The 17647-nt window shown below is 35.6% G+C and overlaps 1 protein-coding gene across 6 annotated transcripts in view; it reads left to right on the top strand.

The window, feature by feature from the left end:
- ALCAM (activated leukocyte cell adhesion molecule) overlaps positions 1 to 17647 on the top strand; it is a 211844-nt gene that overhangs the window by 122754 nt on the left and 71443 nt on the right. The window lies entirely within an intron of this gene.

The following is a 17647-nucleotide window of genomic DNA, read 5'->3' as shown; positions in this document are numbered from 1 at the left end:
GAATGGTTGAGATGAAAGCAGATTCTATATACTATATATATATAGGATTTTGGTTCTAAATGTTCTCTCCATGTACAGTTAAATTAAAAATATACTTCCCTTGGACTGCTTCCTTCATCATCATTGACTGAATTGAACTCAGTAAATCTTGGATGTTCTTGGCACTAACCTTTCTGGATACTATTATCTTTGGCCATGCATGGGCTCCCCTAAATGAAAAATGAATTTCCAATATCTACAGTTTCTACCTAATATTAATCTGTAATTTGAATACAAACCAATAAGGAAGAATTCTCCAAAGATAAGACAATTTGTAACAGAATAATACATACTTTGAGACATGTATGTTTGTGTTTGTACTCAGAACACTAGTCTATTGAGGGATATAACAATGCTATGAGAAGATAAATTGAACATGGTTGGGACATTGTGGGAAATCTATTTTGCCATTTATCGATTACATGTAAACCAGAAATTGCATCACCTGTGTATATTTTAAATAGCTAAATTTATTGCTGAATAGGCTTTGGTCAGATAATGCCAGTTATTCTTTTGATGAAATAACCTCTTACCATGGGATTCTAAAGGGGAGGGGAGAATACAGAATTAATAAAAAGGAGTACTGATCAAAAATGATTACTTTAGATATTGGTAGAACTTTTCTAACGATGTTTCTCATTATTCAAGTAAAGTTTAATACAGCTATGCATCAGATGTATAAAAATTTGAAAAGGTTTGCCTGGAGGAAAAACTAAAAAGTGATGTTTATAAGGTTATTGGAGGGATGAGAGATATGCCTTATCATACTTTGATTTGTTTGTGTTAGAGAATAGAAACATGGTTTTGCCAAGATTTATCTATAGAAAGTATTTAGTTATTAAAAAGATTTTATTTATTTATTTGACAGAGATCTCAAGTAGGCAGAGAGGCAGGCAGAGGGAGGGGGGAAGCAGTCTCCCTGCTGAGCAGAGAGCCCCATGTGGGACTCGATCCCAGGACCCTGAGATCATGACCTGAGCCTAAGGCAGAGGTTTAACCCACTGAGCCACCCAAGTGTCCTTATAGAAAGTATTTATATAACCAAAATAGAACTGTGGACTTAAGTTAGATTTGTAAGGTATCACTAGTCAGTCTGTGTTTATTTTCCTCTATTTATATTTATAAATATTTTCAAACTATAACCCAGAATATTTTAAACAGTTTTGGTGGGTAGCCTATTTAAATCAACATGGAAACTCTTAGAAGTAAAATGAAATAATAAATTAATGATATAGGGGTGCCTTGGTGGCTCAGTGGGCTTAAAGCCTTGCCTTCGGCTCAGGTCATGATCCCAGAGTCCTGGGATTGAGCCCCACATCAGGCTCTCTGCTCTGTAGGGAGCCTGCTTCCCCCCACCCTCTGCCTGCCTCTCTGTCTACTTGTGATCTCTGTCTGTCAAATAAATAAATAAAATCTTTTAAAAAATTAATGATATAATGCTATTAAAAATTGGAAGTGAAATAAATTGTTTTCTTCTTGAGGTGTTAATTTTTCTTACTGAAGAAGCATAGTCAGAACTGCAGGAATAGAAAAAAGGAAACAGAAAAAAAAATGCAAGAAAAAGAAGGGAAAAAGAGAAACATTAAGATAGAATAATGTGCTCTAAAACCTCACTTTTTTCCAAATCTCAATTGTAATGTGATTTCAGTTAAACTTAGCAATTATAAGTATTCTCCCTAATATATTTTAACAATATTTCTATATAAAGCTGAAAAAATGTTTTATTTTTCTAGTGTTGTTGGTTTTGCAAGTTAAGTAATCAGTTTGATATTTTTGAGGTTCTATACAAAATAATTTCAAATTACGTATAGATATTAGGTGTACACTTTAGGTTACTGTTCTCAACACTGTCACGTGGGGGAAGCACTGAGTTGAGTGAGGAACTCTGAATTGTAGAAAATCAGCATCAGCTGGGTGGGTTGGCTTTGTGCACATCAGTCATTTCCCATTTCTTGTTCTCGATTCTTCATCTGACAAATGAGCAGTGTGGACATGTATTGGAGGTCAGGGTCACAAAATAATACCTAGGTTATAAGAGTCTCTTAAGTGTAGGACCACACTAATGCCAACAAAATTCTAGTGATAATGATAGCAATAAGAAAGTAATAACATTTATGGAACGTTATTTTGGTACCAGGCTGGGATAAGCAGAATATTAACCCCACTCAAAGATGTCCACATCCAACTCCCCAGAATCCGAAAATATGTTGCTTTCCATGGTAAGAAGGGACTTTGCAGATTAAAAGTTACGAACATTAAGATGGGGGGATAATCCTGGATTTCCAGGTAGGTCTAACTAAATTACATGAGCTGCTAAAAGCAGAAAAGCTTTGGCGCTGCCCTGAGGAAAAGATGTAATATTGTTGGCTTTGAAAATGGAGGAAAGGGCCCAAGATGAGAAATATACTTACCGGTTTCTAGAAAGCAGTGGAAACAAGGAAATGGTTTCTCCCACAGAGCCTTTAGAAAGGAACATAACCCTGATGAGTCCTTGATTTAAGCCCAGTGAGACTATGTCAGACGTCTTACCTCCAGGAACTGTGAGATAATAAATTCTTATTTTGTAGCCACTATGTGGTAATTTGTTACAGCAACAATAAAAAATCTCATGTATCAGGCTCTCCACCATGGTCATTTAAATGAACTCATTTTGGCCTCACAACGACCCTAGGAAATAAAGACTATTATTATCCCCAGTTTACACATGAGGAAATTGAGGTTTAGGGTGTTTGAGTGATTTCTCAAGCTCACAGCTTGTAAATGATAAAGCCAGCATTAGATCCCAAGATTGTTTTGTCTGACTAAAGATGATGTGTTTTAAATCCTCCTGTATGTCAAAGCCATTTAAGAGTTTCCTGTTCCACTCCCCCTACCGTAGAATGAGCCATTTTCTCTTTATCTTCTCTCTCTCTCTCTCTCTCTCTTTTTCTTAACAATTTTCTGCTGGGAAGAAGGGCCAATGTGGGTATCTTTGTGAGGATTTGGGGGTCCTTTAGAAAAAAATTTATTGCATACTTTATGTAAAGTTAGTGTTGTGTCTCTTTCTAAAGTCATCAGCTTCTACTTTTCTCGTAACTAGAATGATTTGCTAGTATTTTACGAGAAGAACAAAACATGGCATCACTAATCTGGTATAATTTAGAATGTAGCAAAGGATCTTTTGTTTGGTAATAAAATTTCCTCCCTTCCTTCCTTAACTCTCTCTCTCTCCTTTTCTTTCTTTCTTTCTTTCCTCCTTTCCTTCTTTTCCGTAAACAACTAATTAACTTACGAAGACAAAAGGGTTTGATCCCTCTTTAAAAAGACATGTTTTGGGCGGCTGGGTGGCTCAGTGGGTTAAGCTGCTGCCTTCGGTTCAGGTCATGATCCCAGGGTCCTGGGATCGAGTCCCACATGGGTGGAGGGTCTCTGCTCAGCAGGGAGCCTGCTCCCCCCCCCCCCCCGCCTCTCTGCCTACTTGTGATCTCTGTCAAATAAATAAATAAAATCTTAAAAAAAAAAAAAAAGACATGTTTTAGTGGCAGTTTGCCAGGCCACAATGCTTTCTTTTTATGCTAATGATGCCCCTATCTCTTTATCTTCTCTTTTTCTTATTGCTGTTCTCAGATGCCTCCCTTCTTTTTGGTCCTTTAATGCTTTTCTCCTTTCAAAATCTTTCCTTCCTCTCTCTTCTTCATCCAGGTTTGGAGAGTGATTGATTCTTTTTTTTTTTTTTTTTTTTTTTTTTGCCTGAGAACTTGGAACATTTTACATCCTCTTCATCAAAATAACACTTCCTCCATGTCTGGTGGCATCTGAGCTATGAGATCTCTTTACCACTGCACCTGTTAGTACACTCCATGTACAAAAGATGAAACAACCAGAAAGTAATTTAGTTTTTCATTTCTTCTTTGATTCCTCAAGCCCTTGGAGCCACATAGGAGCTGGTAGTTATCACAGTGTTTTGTTAACAGAGTCTTCTCAGATGTGATCTACAGTCAAGAAAGAACATTTAGTGTGAAGAGGGGGAAATGAACAGGGTGAAATTTGTTTTGTAAAGGGAGGTAAAAAAACCTGAAGGGTAAATCTGTGAAAGAAAGAGTCCTGTTTAAAAGAAAAAAAAAAGGAAAAAAAGACAGACCCAAATTCAGACAGTAAAAGAGTGAAAACCCCAAACTTTTTAAAAAACTTTTTAATATAAATGCTATTTTGTTAACATACAGTATGTTCTTAGTCTCAGGGGTGGAGTTTAATGATTATCAGTTGCATATTACCTCAAGTGCCCTCCTTTAAAGCTCATCACCCAGTAACTCCATCCCATACCACTTCCCCTCCAGCAGCCCTCAGTTTGTTTCTTACAGTTGAGTCTCTTATGGTTTGTCTCCCTCTCTATTTTTATCTTGTTTTATTTTTCCTTCCTGAAGACACCAAAGTTTTAAAAAAGGAAAACACTACATGAGTAAGAATTTATTTTTGTATGAAGAACCTGAGCTTGTACTCAAAGTATGCAAGCAGGGTAGAATACATTTTACACAGAAAGTATGCAGAACCAGTTTGTGTCTAATATTAGCAAGCAAGACCAAAGGACCATGACACCCTTTGGCTGCAAATAAATGATTAACTGGGAGGTTCTTCTACGTAAAGGCACAGGAAAAGTTAAGGGCACAGAAAATCACAGAATTATAGAATATGTTTAAGTTAAACAATGCATATAAACTTTATACAAAGGAGAACTAAACTATTTCTGCATTCTCTCTCTTGCTTGTTCTTAGCTTCTAACAACTGGTTGTTCTTAAAGCCTAAATACCTCCCTTCATGATGAGCTTATAATGTTTAGCAGAAATGTTAGTAACTTCCCTTTAACTCCTTTTTAAACTATGTGGATTTTGAAGATACCCAATTTTTTTTCCATCATAAAATCTTAAGGAATCTATGAAAAAATAAATATGATCAGAAAAGATCTTCTACATGTGAAGTATTGCACAGCATAACAACAAAGTCCAACAGTGCACTGCAGTTTCTCAACATTAAATGTTTGTCACATTGGGAAGTATTATTTAAATTCTGCAAATCAAGTGAATGATTTTATAGTCAATGATTTTAGTTTGTATAGTAGTGCAACACTGCTGGTATATCTTTATTACATAACAATATTTTATATTATTATGTTTGACATTGTGTCTTAATGTCATTGAAATGGATTAATAGTTTTCAAAAGCATAAACATTTAAGAAAAGCCATTTTTGTTCGAAGAATTTACAAAGAGCTTTGCTTCTTATTTTGTATGTATAAAGAAAGAAGAAAAATAGGATAAGGATAAAGGGAAAGGAGAAGTTAATACTTTAAACACTATCACCCAAACAGGCTTTTTAAAACGCTTTCTGTTCTCAGTCACTAAAGAGGAAATATATATTTTGTAGCTTCTGTTGTCTTTGGTTTTGTTAGACTTGGTATACCAGTTACCACAGACATCACTCTGCATGCCCTCTCTCATTCTGCTTTCTTCATATGGTTTTTTTAACATTTCTTGGTTTTTAACCATATTAACAGACCAGTGACTGAGATAGATAAGGCTCTCTTTAAGTAAAGTTGTGAGGTAATTTATTATTAATAGACAAGGTCCTTTTGAAGGCAGTACTTGTCACCCCACTCAGTGAGGTTAGATATTCTAGTTGTCCAAATAACAAAAATCTGTGGGTCACTCTATGTGTGTGTGTGTGTGTTGCTGAAGTGTAAGGAGGAGACCAGAGAGCAATGAAGAAATGTAGTTAAGATTAGCCCTCAAACATGGATGCCCTGAATAAGTTTTTTCCATCTCCTCTTTCACCCTGTATTGTCTTCTAACTATTCTTAGTGGCTAACGGAAAAGGTCTTCTATCCTATTTTTGAATTGAATCAATAAAAAAGAGAAAGTTTTATAGTATCCTTGAAGGGAAAGAATTCAAATAAAGTGTACTTTCCACCTAAACCCAGACAACTTGAAGGTGTTTTCTTTTTATTTTCTTTAAACAACAATGAATCATTTTCACTAGGAAAAGGGGACTTTTAAAAGGTCACAGAATATATTCAAGATTAGAAATGATTTCTCTCTAGACACTAAATAGAAAAGGAGGTAGAGAATGAGGAAAAGCATTCCCCAGCCATTCCAAATAATAACTAACTTCAGGTTCTTTATAAGGATAAAGGGTAAGGGGAAGAGAAGTTAATACTTTCAACACCATCACCCAAACAGGCTTTTTAAAACGCTTTCTGTTCTTAGTAACTAAAAAGGAAATATATATTTCCTCTTTTCTCCTCTCTCTTATATTTGAATCTGGATATTATCAGAATTGGTCACCACCAAGTTTACATTAACATGAAAAGTTAATAATGCAGGTTTTCTTCAGAGAAAATTACTGTCTAGACATGTTGTACGTTAGTTAACCCTACCTTTTAAGTGAAGACACCAAACTTTGTTAAATACAATTCTTTTAAAAATAAATGCACTCAGATGCTCTCCAGATGTCTTCATTCCTCACAGCATGATAAACACCCATCAGAGTTTTACAGTGACATTTCCAGTTTCAAATATTCTGTTCTGCTGTCACGGTAAATGCATTCATCCTTGACAGACTATGTCCCAGTTTTTCATTTGGAAGATAGGATCATTGAATTCATATGTTGCCAAAAAAAATTTTCTTGGTTCTTACTGTTTGAAAGGGACAATTGAACTGTCTCTTGTGGATACCTACTATGTGCCAGCGTGATCGATGTCCCACATTCATTATCTGCTTAATGTTGAAAGGTACAGTTATTTCCATTTTACAGATTGTGAAGTAGAGAGACATGGGGGTTAAAAGTGTATTTAGGATTATACAGCTATGAAGTCATGGTGCTTGGGTTCAAACTTAAACATGTGAAGACCAAACCTCTGGGCTTCCCCCCATTCTCTGTTAATAGTCTGCCTCACTATTCAGTACTTTCTGGTCAGACAAATTAAAATGTAAGACATTAGCATAACTTATCTGAAAATTAAATGTGTGAATACTGTGCTAAGGAACTTAGGACTTAGGTTCTCAATACTAGAAGAGAAGAAGAAAGATGATGCAGTTTATCTTAAATTTGATAAACTTGTTTCTAACATGATATTTGTCAACCTTTTGAATATGTGTGCGTGTGTGTGTTGAATTGTATTAATATATATTCAAGATTATGTATATATTCAGCAATAGGAAGGGCACAACATATCTCACCTTTCTTTACACAAATGAATGACAATAAATTGTGATAGTGTAATGTGAGAAAATTACTTCTAAGTTCATAAAATTAGTTAAAATATACCAGCTGAATAGAAATGTTGAAATCATTGTATAAATACAAGCAAACTAGAATTCTCAAAGCCGTGTAGAATGGAGATCCCTTATCTTCAGTATCAGAGACTTAGAAAACAATCGAAAATGTGTGTATTTTTTCATACCCTCTTTAGGTAAGAAGAGACTAAAGATTGATAAGTGAATTACCAGTTAAGACAAAAGATCATAGTAGAATGTTAAATTTTAGCTAAGAAAGAACATGGGAATGATGCAGGTTTTTGCTCATACTATACTATTGTCAGTTCAGCAAATGGGCCCAGTGAGAAGGTATGTTTTATTAATTCTTTCCAGATTCCCAGCCAAAAATCTCACATAGCTTTAATATAGCTTTGATTTCCAGTCATGCATAAAAAAGACTTTTAATCCCATCTTGTTAAAAAAAGGATTTTTTTTTTTGCCTTAAAAATGTGTTCTATAAATTTGGTTATGTCTGTCCTTCTACCTCCCAGTTAATTTCTGTTCATTGATTAAAATCCTCTGGGGGCAGAGAGATGGTTGGTTGATGTAATTGGTTATTTGTGTAAATGCATTTGATTAAGTAGGGTAAACATTGGCAGGGACGGCAAGTAGAATCAAACACATTTCCTTATGATCCTCTGGCAGAAAGCGGATGTGATTTCTGGAGAACAGCAAGTTCAAATATGGCGACTCCTGTCTTGCACAGTCATCAGCACTTCAGCCTCACTTAACTCTAGCAATCCCCAGGGAGAACTGCTTTTTAAAATGGATTTTTGAAAAAAAAAAATGGATTTCTGAAACTGCTATACTAACAAGTATTTGTCTTTTAAATTAATACAATACCTGCTATCTTTTCTTATTTCCAATTACCTTACCTAACAGTCATTCTGTTCTCAGAGCCCATTTATAGAAGGTCAGGGTGGTGTTGATCAGCTTCACTCATAGTCTACTCAGGGTCCTTGTGACAGGTTTTATTTAGGACTCCAACCAATTAAGTTCTCCCAATTTATTTCTTAGATGGTATACTAGATTTACCAGCACAGTTTTCCTATTAGTTGACAGTAGAAGTTATTCTCCAGAATTCTACTCCCCAGGCCAAGTCTGTGAAGCATCATGAATTTGTCATGAGAATAGATCTGCAAATGTTTAAGTCAATTTCTCCTAACTGAGGGAGAAGATGTACTCTACTTTTTTGTTGTTGTCAAGGATAAACATGTTGCAAGGTGGTTAGGTAGTAAAGAGCTAAATTGAGGCAGACAACTCTTATTCATGATGTTATTCAAATGAATTATTTTAATGTCAAGGTCATTGCTCCATTTTTTTCTATACCAGTGTGTTCATTTGACAAACAAGGGAGTGAACTAAATACTGTAATAGGCAACCATTTTTCCCTATTCTCAACCCCTAAGAGGATTTAAATATCTAGTCAAATCATTCACTCAAAATATTTCACATTTTGAAAATATGAAATATTTTGGTTAGTTGACAGTGAAGTATATAGGGGCAATAATGTCTTTGACTCACACCATCATTTACAGTATAAGTGACCAATTTAGCCATCCTTGCCCTGCTGCCAGACAGCTAGAATTGAAATATCTATGCTGACTGAACCACATACAAATTATAGTTTAGATTAGGATGGGAGAAGGCTCTTGGGATACAAACGTTGCCATGTTTCCTTAAGATTAATATTGCAAAGAACGACTAACTTTTCTTCTAGTTCTCCTTCCTTCCTTCCTCCTTTATGCTCACTTCATCCATCACTCCCTCCTTTCTTTTCCTTTTATTTTAGGATTCTGTATTTGTAAGATGCGCGCTTTGTGTGTGTGGTGCTTAGTCCAGATGACATTAAAAAAAAATCAGTATGTCTTTTAAAATTCTTCTCCAACTTTAGAAACTATGGAGGAAATACTGATACAGTATTTACTGTTCAATAGTGGGAAAGGCAATCGCTCTATTTCATACTGCTTTGCATGTCCTAATACATGCACTTGAAATATATTATCTTCATCGTATTTTTGCACCCAGCTTCCAAACTTCCAAAAATTCCATATCTTAAAAAATACCAAGGTAATATAGAGCAAATGCATGGTGTGATGTTAAGAAGAATTTTGGATTGAGGGCCAGAAGAATTGTTTCCTAAGTCAGTTCTGCCATTAACACTAAAAATTATCTGCTCCTCAGTCTCACTCATTGGTTGAATGATGAGTTACCAGCAATAAATAATCTTTAAGGTTATTTTGCATTCAAATGTATAGTCTCTAAATCACTGGACATTTCCTTATAAAAGCATAATAACAGCTATATATCACTGAGCCTGAAGTTTCTTACCTGCCAACTTTAACCTTTCAGAGGCCAACCAAGAACCTTTGGGAAACAAAAAGGTTCTGAGCAGCTCAAATAAATGCTGATGTCCATGAACTAAACCTTCTTTTTAAGGAAACTCCTTGGGGTCCACATTCAGAGACTGTTTACTCTTTAAGTAGAATCTCTTTTTAAGTTCGATCATCTTTTTTTCAAAGGCCTGGCACTTCAGTGGCAAATTGGAAAGGGACTATAAGGCAGTCACAAAATGGAACAGTGTCTGGGAAAGTGCTTTGTAGGCTCTGAAGTCCTGTGCATGTGTGAGCTGTTCCCATTAACAGGAGTGACAGCTGACAGGAACTCCGAGAGAAAAGATCAATCATTTCAAGCAAAACACAGCAATTGCAAAATCCTGTTGGGGTGAGGCTGTTTAGTATATGGGCAAATTGGTCTAGTCACTTCGGTGGTTCCTGAGCTTCTCTCTGAGTTACAGCACAGTATATACTTACAAAAATAGCTGAGTTATCACAGAAAAGTTCATTTATATTCTGAATGATATTTGGTTTAAGAGTCGGTGTACTTGGAAAACACATGTTTAAGCACTATATAAATGTTAGTTATAATTTGATTTGAAGTCAGGAGACTAGGCAATGCAGTACAAACGTTTTCCATGTAAGAATTACAAATTAAATTAAAAATATACATGGTACATAAGGGGCTAGATTTCAGTTATGTAGAAAATTATATCTAAATAACCTTGAATACATGAAATATTACTCTAATTTTTAAATGCAGTTAATTTTTTATTATCCACAATGGAAGTAATTAAGATAAAATAATAACTCATTTTGTTCCATATTAAAACAAAATGGTTCTTTGACTGCTTCAGAATTGTCTGCGACATGTTTTTAAACTCATGAGCTCATTATGATAGTACTGTGGGAGAGATATAAAACACGGTATAAGCTAATACTCAAAACATATTACACATTGAAGCAAAGTAATAAAATTTTTTAATAATTCTTAAATGATAGTGGTTTGCCAGTGTAAAGCAAACTCGAGGTCCATCTAAAAACACTTATCAGTGGATATGGTGGATATGGAGGTAAAAACCAAAACCAAAGTTTATTACTAAAATGTTCATTGGAAACTCCAACAGCAAATTAAGCTATAAAATAAAATTAAGAAATCTGACGTATTTTTTAAGCTTTTGCCAGTCCAGATTCAAAAGTAATATGACATCAGGGTCACTGGATGCTTCAGTTGGTTAAGCATCTCACTCTTGATTTCAGCTGGGATCTGGATCTCATGGTTGTGAGTTTCAGCCCCACGTTGGGCTCCACACTGGGTGTGGAGTCTGCTTTAAAAAAAAAATAATAATAATAATATGACTTTGCATCCCAGCTGAAAATTAACTATATGCTTTTCTCATATTGGGAAATGTGGATCTTAGAATACTTAAGCCTTGGCCCATATCCTATTATATGTGAATAAACTAAGGTCCAAGAAAGCAAAGTTGCAATGATTTAGAGGTAAAGATGAAGCAAGAAGTCACGTCTTTTTATTCTGGTATTCTCTTAATGAGGAGTTACAGAACTGATCTTTGTTACTGAGATTTTACTAAAGATATCTTACCATCTGTTACATAACATCAATGGCAGACATTCTAAGGCTTAAAATCTTGGTGGACACATGACAGTCCATGATTCCGGGGGCTTGAAGCCATAGTTTTGGAGATCGTCTCCCAGAGTCAGGGCATTTAAGGAGAACTCACAAAAGCAACTGAATGGTGAATAGGAGAAAGGCCATTAGCCAGGCAGTTGCAGGTTAGTGGGATGGATTGACTTCCAGGCAGACCAGAGCACATATTACTCACCTTTTGTACAGCAGGGAAAGTAAGACAAGAACACCAGAGGCTGAACTCCTGGCTACCAGCAACTTTCGAAAGAGATAGTCGAAAGATATATAAGTAATATTTTCCACTCTCTCCCTGTATAGGAAGGACATTGTGTATCAAGTCAAAGGTGAAATTCACTAGTAATCAAAGGGAGTGGCGATAGTCCTTGGCAACTATCTTTGGTCACACTCTCACTTGAATTGGAATGCTTAAACAATAGCACAGTGGCTTTGTACTTCATATCAGAGCTTTGGAAACACTTCTGGAGTCCCTAATAAATTCAGAAACTGCTCTAAAAAAGAAAAATTAGTGGTTACTATAAAGCATAATATTGTTGGTATTTTTCTTTTATATTTAATCTTGTGCTTTCTTTCAGATTGGTAGCAAATCCTTAAAAGTAGGAGGAAAAACAGCAATATTTCTTGAAGACTTTAGCATCTAGCTTTCAGCTTTTCTCTTTCTGTAGTTTGTAGCATTTTCTGAGAGGGGCTTACTTGTGTTAAGCCCCAAATGCATGTTAAATTAATAATTTGTGTTTAGAAAACGAGGCACCTCTTGCTTTGGACTCTTCTTACTTAGTCTCAAGCTTTTCCAAAGAGCTAACAGAAAAAGGCAGCTTTCCTATCTGCCCAGTGAGTGGGTGCTTCACACATACCGTGTGACGTGCTTCTGCGGAGACTAAGTATAGCTGGCTGTTCTTCCTATGAGCAATGTACTTAGCTATCTTGGGAAATGTGAACTTTGTAGTTGCACAGTGCAGCAAACTTCCAGAAGCTCATGTTGTTTTCACTTTGGCAAGGTCTCCTCTTTCCCATGCTGTTTCTTCATGTCCCTCCTGCTCTACTTAACTATGATTACATAACCTAAACATTTTAACCTTCTAGAAGGGTTACCTTTCCCAAGTACCTTTGCTGGCTGGTTATCCTCCACACCACTGCTAAAAATTTCCAATAGCAAGGATCTGACCACTTCCCTGCCATCTTTATTTAAATCAAACCAAAACCAAAAACCATTTATTGCCTCTGTATTTCTTACAGGATACAGTCCAAAGTCTTTAAGCTCCTGTTTAAGGGCTTTTAAAGTTTCACCTGCACAGCTCCCTTTCCACTGAAGGATTTCCTTCAGTGTCACATGTCCTAAACCTCAGCCATGCTGGCCAGATGAGATCATGCCTTTTGCTCTCAATCTTTTTTTTGCAGGAGTTCCTTCATTCTTCTTTTCACCTGAAGAAATCCTGCTCTGTAAAGATCAATATAAATGTCCTTTCTGGGTAAAGCCTTCTCCAACTTATTCAACAGTGTCTCCTCTTCTTCTATGTTTAGCACATAATCTCTTTTATTCCACTAAATAAAAGCCAAAGAAATATAATAGTTAACCTTTTTGAGCTTTATTGGGTATTATTGACAGATAAAAATTGTATATATATAGAAGGTGTACAATGTGATGTTTTAATACACATATACATTGCACTGAATCTAATTAACATATCCATCACCCTACATAGTTACCCTGTGTGTGTGGGGAGGGGCATGAGAAACTTCAGATCTATTCTCTTAGCAAATTTCCAGTATACAATACATAATTACTAATTATAGTGACCATACTATGTATTAAGCTTCAAAAGTTAATTTATCTTACAACTGGAAGTTTGTACCCTTTGACACCATCTCTGCTTCCCCCATCTGAAACCCTAGCAACCACCATTTTACTCTTTGTTTCTATAAGTTCAACATTTTTTGCTTTTGCTTTTTTTAGATTCCACATCCAAGTGACATCATGCATAATTTTTCTTTCTGTGCTGACTTATTTTACTTAGTGAAATGTCTAGGTGCATCCATGTTGTCACAAATTGCAGGATTTCCTTCCTTTTAAAGGTTGAATCACATTCTATTGTGTGTGTGTGTGTATATATATATATATACACATATATATTTTTTATCCATTCATTTATCGGTGGACACTTAGATTGTTTGCATATTCTGACTACTGTGAATAATGCTGCAATGCAGATATCTTGATATAGTGACTTTCTTTCCTTTGGATATAAAACCAAAAGTGGGATATCTGGATCATATGATAATTCTGGTTTTCAGTTTTTGAGCACCTCTATACTATTTTCCATGATGGCTGTACCAATTCACATTCCCACCAACAGTGTATGAGGATTCCATTTTCTCTACATCCTCACTAATCTTTATATTTGACTTTTTAGTAATAGCCTTTGTAGGAAGTGTGAAGTGATATCTCATAATTTGGATTTGTATTTCCCTAATGATAGTGATGTTGACCATCTTTTCATAATAGGTGATATTTATGGAGCTCTTAATGTAATGAAAAACATTCTTTTAAGCAATTACACTTTATTAATTTAATATTCATAGTACCCCTATGAGCTTGATCCTATAATTGCCTGCCATCTAGTAGTTGGGAAACATGAGCACGTATAGGTTAAATAACTCTTTGTAAGTCACCTACCTGCCTAGTACCAGGGCTTGCGTTGTACCCATGAAGCTGGAGTCCAGAGACCATGCCTTGACCACTATTTTATACTATTTGTGGGATAGGTAACTTATTTATAGTTGTATGCCTGGTAGGGATGTAGTATCTGGCATATTGTAGCTAATCAATAGCTCTATATGTCCAGTGTATTTGAATTAATATGAAATGGAAACTTTTGGACTAAGAAAAATTTTATTTTCAAAAGTTTATAGAAACAAGGAATTATGTAAGGAACAATTTAAGAAAAAATTCAGGAATGTTTTACAAAGGTCAATAATTAAATACTTATTTGATATTAAAGAGACACACCCTGTGGTTCTTGATATTTAGCATACACTTTTTTCCCCCTACAGTTTCTCATTTATATCAATAGTATTGAATAAATGCTTAACCCATATTTACTATAGTCTGTTCTTCAGGCACGTAAGTTTTCCACTGTCAATAGATTGCACTGGCTTTTCCATATACATCATCATAAATTGTCTTAAAGCTACAAAAGTTTTAGAATGAGTAGCACAATTCCATAATGATAACTTTCTGAAGTACATGTGTATCAGTTGTTTTCATTAACCATATGTGTTTTCCTTGAGTGACTGTTAGGTAAGATGTTGTATTGGGAATTTCCTTTGTAGAGTAGCTTCCAGTTTTTTAAAATCAGAAGAATTGGTCGGTTTCTTTCTTTCTTTTTAAAGATTTATTTATTTGAGAGAGAAAGAGAGAAGAAAAGGGTTGGGGAGGGGCAGAGAGAGAGAGGCTTAAGCAGACCAAACGTTCAGCATGGAGCCCAGCATGGAGCCCAGCGTGGGGCTCGATCTCATGACCCTGAGATCATGATCTGAGCCGAGACCAAGAGTCAGATGCTTACCCAGCTGCCCCACCGAGGCACCCAGAATCAGTGGATTTCTGAATAACAAACTGTAAAGCCATATTGTTTCTACCTAGAAGGTATTTAATACATACTTACTGACTGAACATGTACCATTAATCATATTTGTATGTTGAGGCTGCTGACAATTCAGAAATGATTAAAAAAAAAAAAAAGAATTTTGAAGTTGATTCCAGAGATGTTCTTTATCATCTGTTCGTGTACACGGAGAGGCAGAATTGTGGCTAAATAAGACTTAGGGCAAATAGGACTTAAAGGACTCTTCAGAGGGAAGCTAAGTTGAAAATTACCCTTGGATTTTCAAACAGTAACACAGTCTTAATATTTCAGTCTTTTTTATTTGCTTTATTTGTTTGTTTTCTAATTAACTACTTCGGAAGGGGAAAGCTTTAGGAGTACTTTCAGTTAATAGAACTCAAATGAGATTCATAAACCAAAGATGTAGACTAAAGCCTTGCTGAGACTCTTAGAGCTCGTTTCTGTAACCTGGCAATCTTTTAATGTATAGGAACAATGAACCTTTTTTAACCTTAATGACATTATGGTCTTTTGAAGCTGTTAAAAATAGCAGAGCCAAAGAGGTAATATAATATTCAGTTTAGGGGAATTTTGAGTGTCATTATCTCCCTGAGCAGTAACCATGAACAAATGATCAAAGACATTGTGTCTTTTAAATGGAAAGATGAACCGAATATGTTAGCACCTCAGTGGGATTGGGAATATGTGGGAAACAAAATCATAAGACAGCAGTTGCTGGGCTGCACACAGCCATCCAGGACACTCTGTTCAGCAGGGGTCTTGGTGTTGTCAGCACCCGCTGATATCTGCCCAGGGATTCAGCTGCCTAGACTGAGATCACCTTTGCTGTTGGATGCAAAGCTTTGCCATTGATTTTTATGTCCTTCCCTCTACCATAAGCAAGGGAAATTAGGTAAGATAGTCTAAATATAGAGTGCATATATCATAGACCAAAGAAACTATGTGCATCAGTTTTTTTAAGAGTACGTTTTTATCTGTTCTGGGTTATAGACCAGAAAGTAGAGTTTCCAAATACTCCTTCGACTCTCTCCAACCCCTAGTTTCTAGTTATTAACAGTTATTAACATTTTGCATGGATGTAATTAATGTACATTGCTATAATTGATGAGTCAATATTGATAGGTTATTATATCAACTCTAAGTCTATAATTTACATTAGAATTCCCTTTTTGTGCTGTACTTTTTATGGGTTTTGACAAATGTATAATAACTTGCATTCAGCATTATCAGAATAATTTTACAGCCCAGGAAATCCCCTGTGCTCCACCTACATGTCCCTGCCTCCCTCTGTTCGAACCTCTGACCACCACTGATGTTTTTGCTATCTTCATAGTTTTTGTCTTTTCTGTCATATCATAGAGTTGGAATCCTGCAGAATGTAGCCTTTTCAGATTAGCTTCTTTCACTTAGCTTTGTGCGTTTGAGTCTTTTCATGTCTTGATAGCTCATTTCTTCATTTCTGTCTGTTGCTGAGTAATTGTCCATTGTATGGCTGTATCATAGTTGGTTTGGTTTATCCATTCACCTACAGAAGGACATCTGGGTTATTTCTAAAATTGATTAAGTATGAATAAAGTTGCTATAAACATTCACGTGCAAGTATTTTGTGAACTTAAATTTTCAACTCACCTAAAAGTTATAATTCTGAAAAGTTTTTTTTTTTTTTAATGCAAAGGCAGGTTTTTAAGTTAGAAGTACTTGACATGAATCCCAACCTTTTCATTTTGTTCATCTAATCAGTTTTTCTTGGTAATCTATTACTGTTCTGGGTATGTGAAGTGCTCTTCCGCCTGTCAGCTGAATGCCTCATCCTACACTAAAGGACCTTAATATACCTCTGGTTCCTTATCTGTAAGATGTCTACCACTTCAATTATTTGCAGTTTTTTTATGTTATTTTGAGAATTAGGTGAGCTATCATGGACGGAATTCGGTTTATTTCTGGCAACAAATGGTCAGCTGCTGCATAACATCACACTGAGAGAGAGATGGTCATATATATTCATTTGTTTTCTTTCTAGTCCCTCCAGTCTATAGATTTTTAAATATTTAAGTCTAAATATAGAAAACATTTTAATACCTTTCAAATAATATTCCCAAATTAGCCACAGTATAAAATGAAATAAAAACCTATAATCATTTTCTGTGTATCTGTAGTCATGAGACTTGAACATGAATTGAGAATTAATTTTGAACTCTGGCTCCACTGTATGCTGGCCTGGTCATGTTCGTTTACTCTCTTGGCTTTGTTGGGTGAATAGTATCTTACCAGTAAAATGAGGCATCATGATATTTCTTCATGATGCAGATTTACTTGCTTATCATACAGAAGAACTTTTATGAGACTCAAATGCAGAAGTGCACAATGTATATAAAAGAATATTGCAGGGTGCTGGTGGCTCAGCAGGTTAAGCCTCTGCCTTTGGCTCAGGTCATGATCTCAGGGTCTTGGGATCAGCCTTGCATCAGGCTCTGCTCAGCAGGGAGCCTGCTTCCCTTCCTCTCTCTCTACCTGCCTCTCTGCCTACTTGTGATCTCTCTGTTAAATAAATAAATAAAATCTTTAAAAAAAAAAAAAGAATATTGCAAACTACAAAGCATTATTGAAATGTCCATTACTGGGGCACCTGGGTGGCTCAGTGGGTTAAGCATCTGACTCTTGGTTTCAGCTCAGGTTATGATCTCATGGGTTGGG

The sequence above is a fragment of the Mustela lutreola genome, chromosome 2 (genome assembly GCF_030435805.1).
Source record: "Mustela lutreola isolate mMusLut2 chromosome 2, mMusLut2.pri, whole genome shotgun sequence".
Taxonomy (NCBI): domain Eukaryota; kingdom Metazoa; phylum Chordata; class Mammalia; order Carnivora; family Mustelidae; genus Mustela; species Mustela lutreola.
This window is presented reverse-complemented; position numbering and strand designations above follow the sequence as displayed.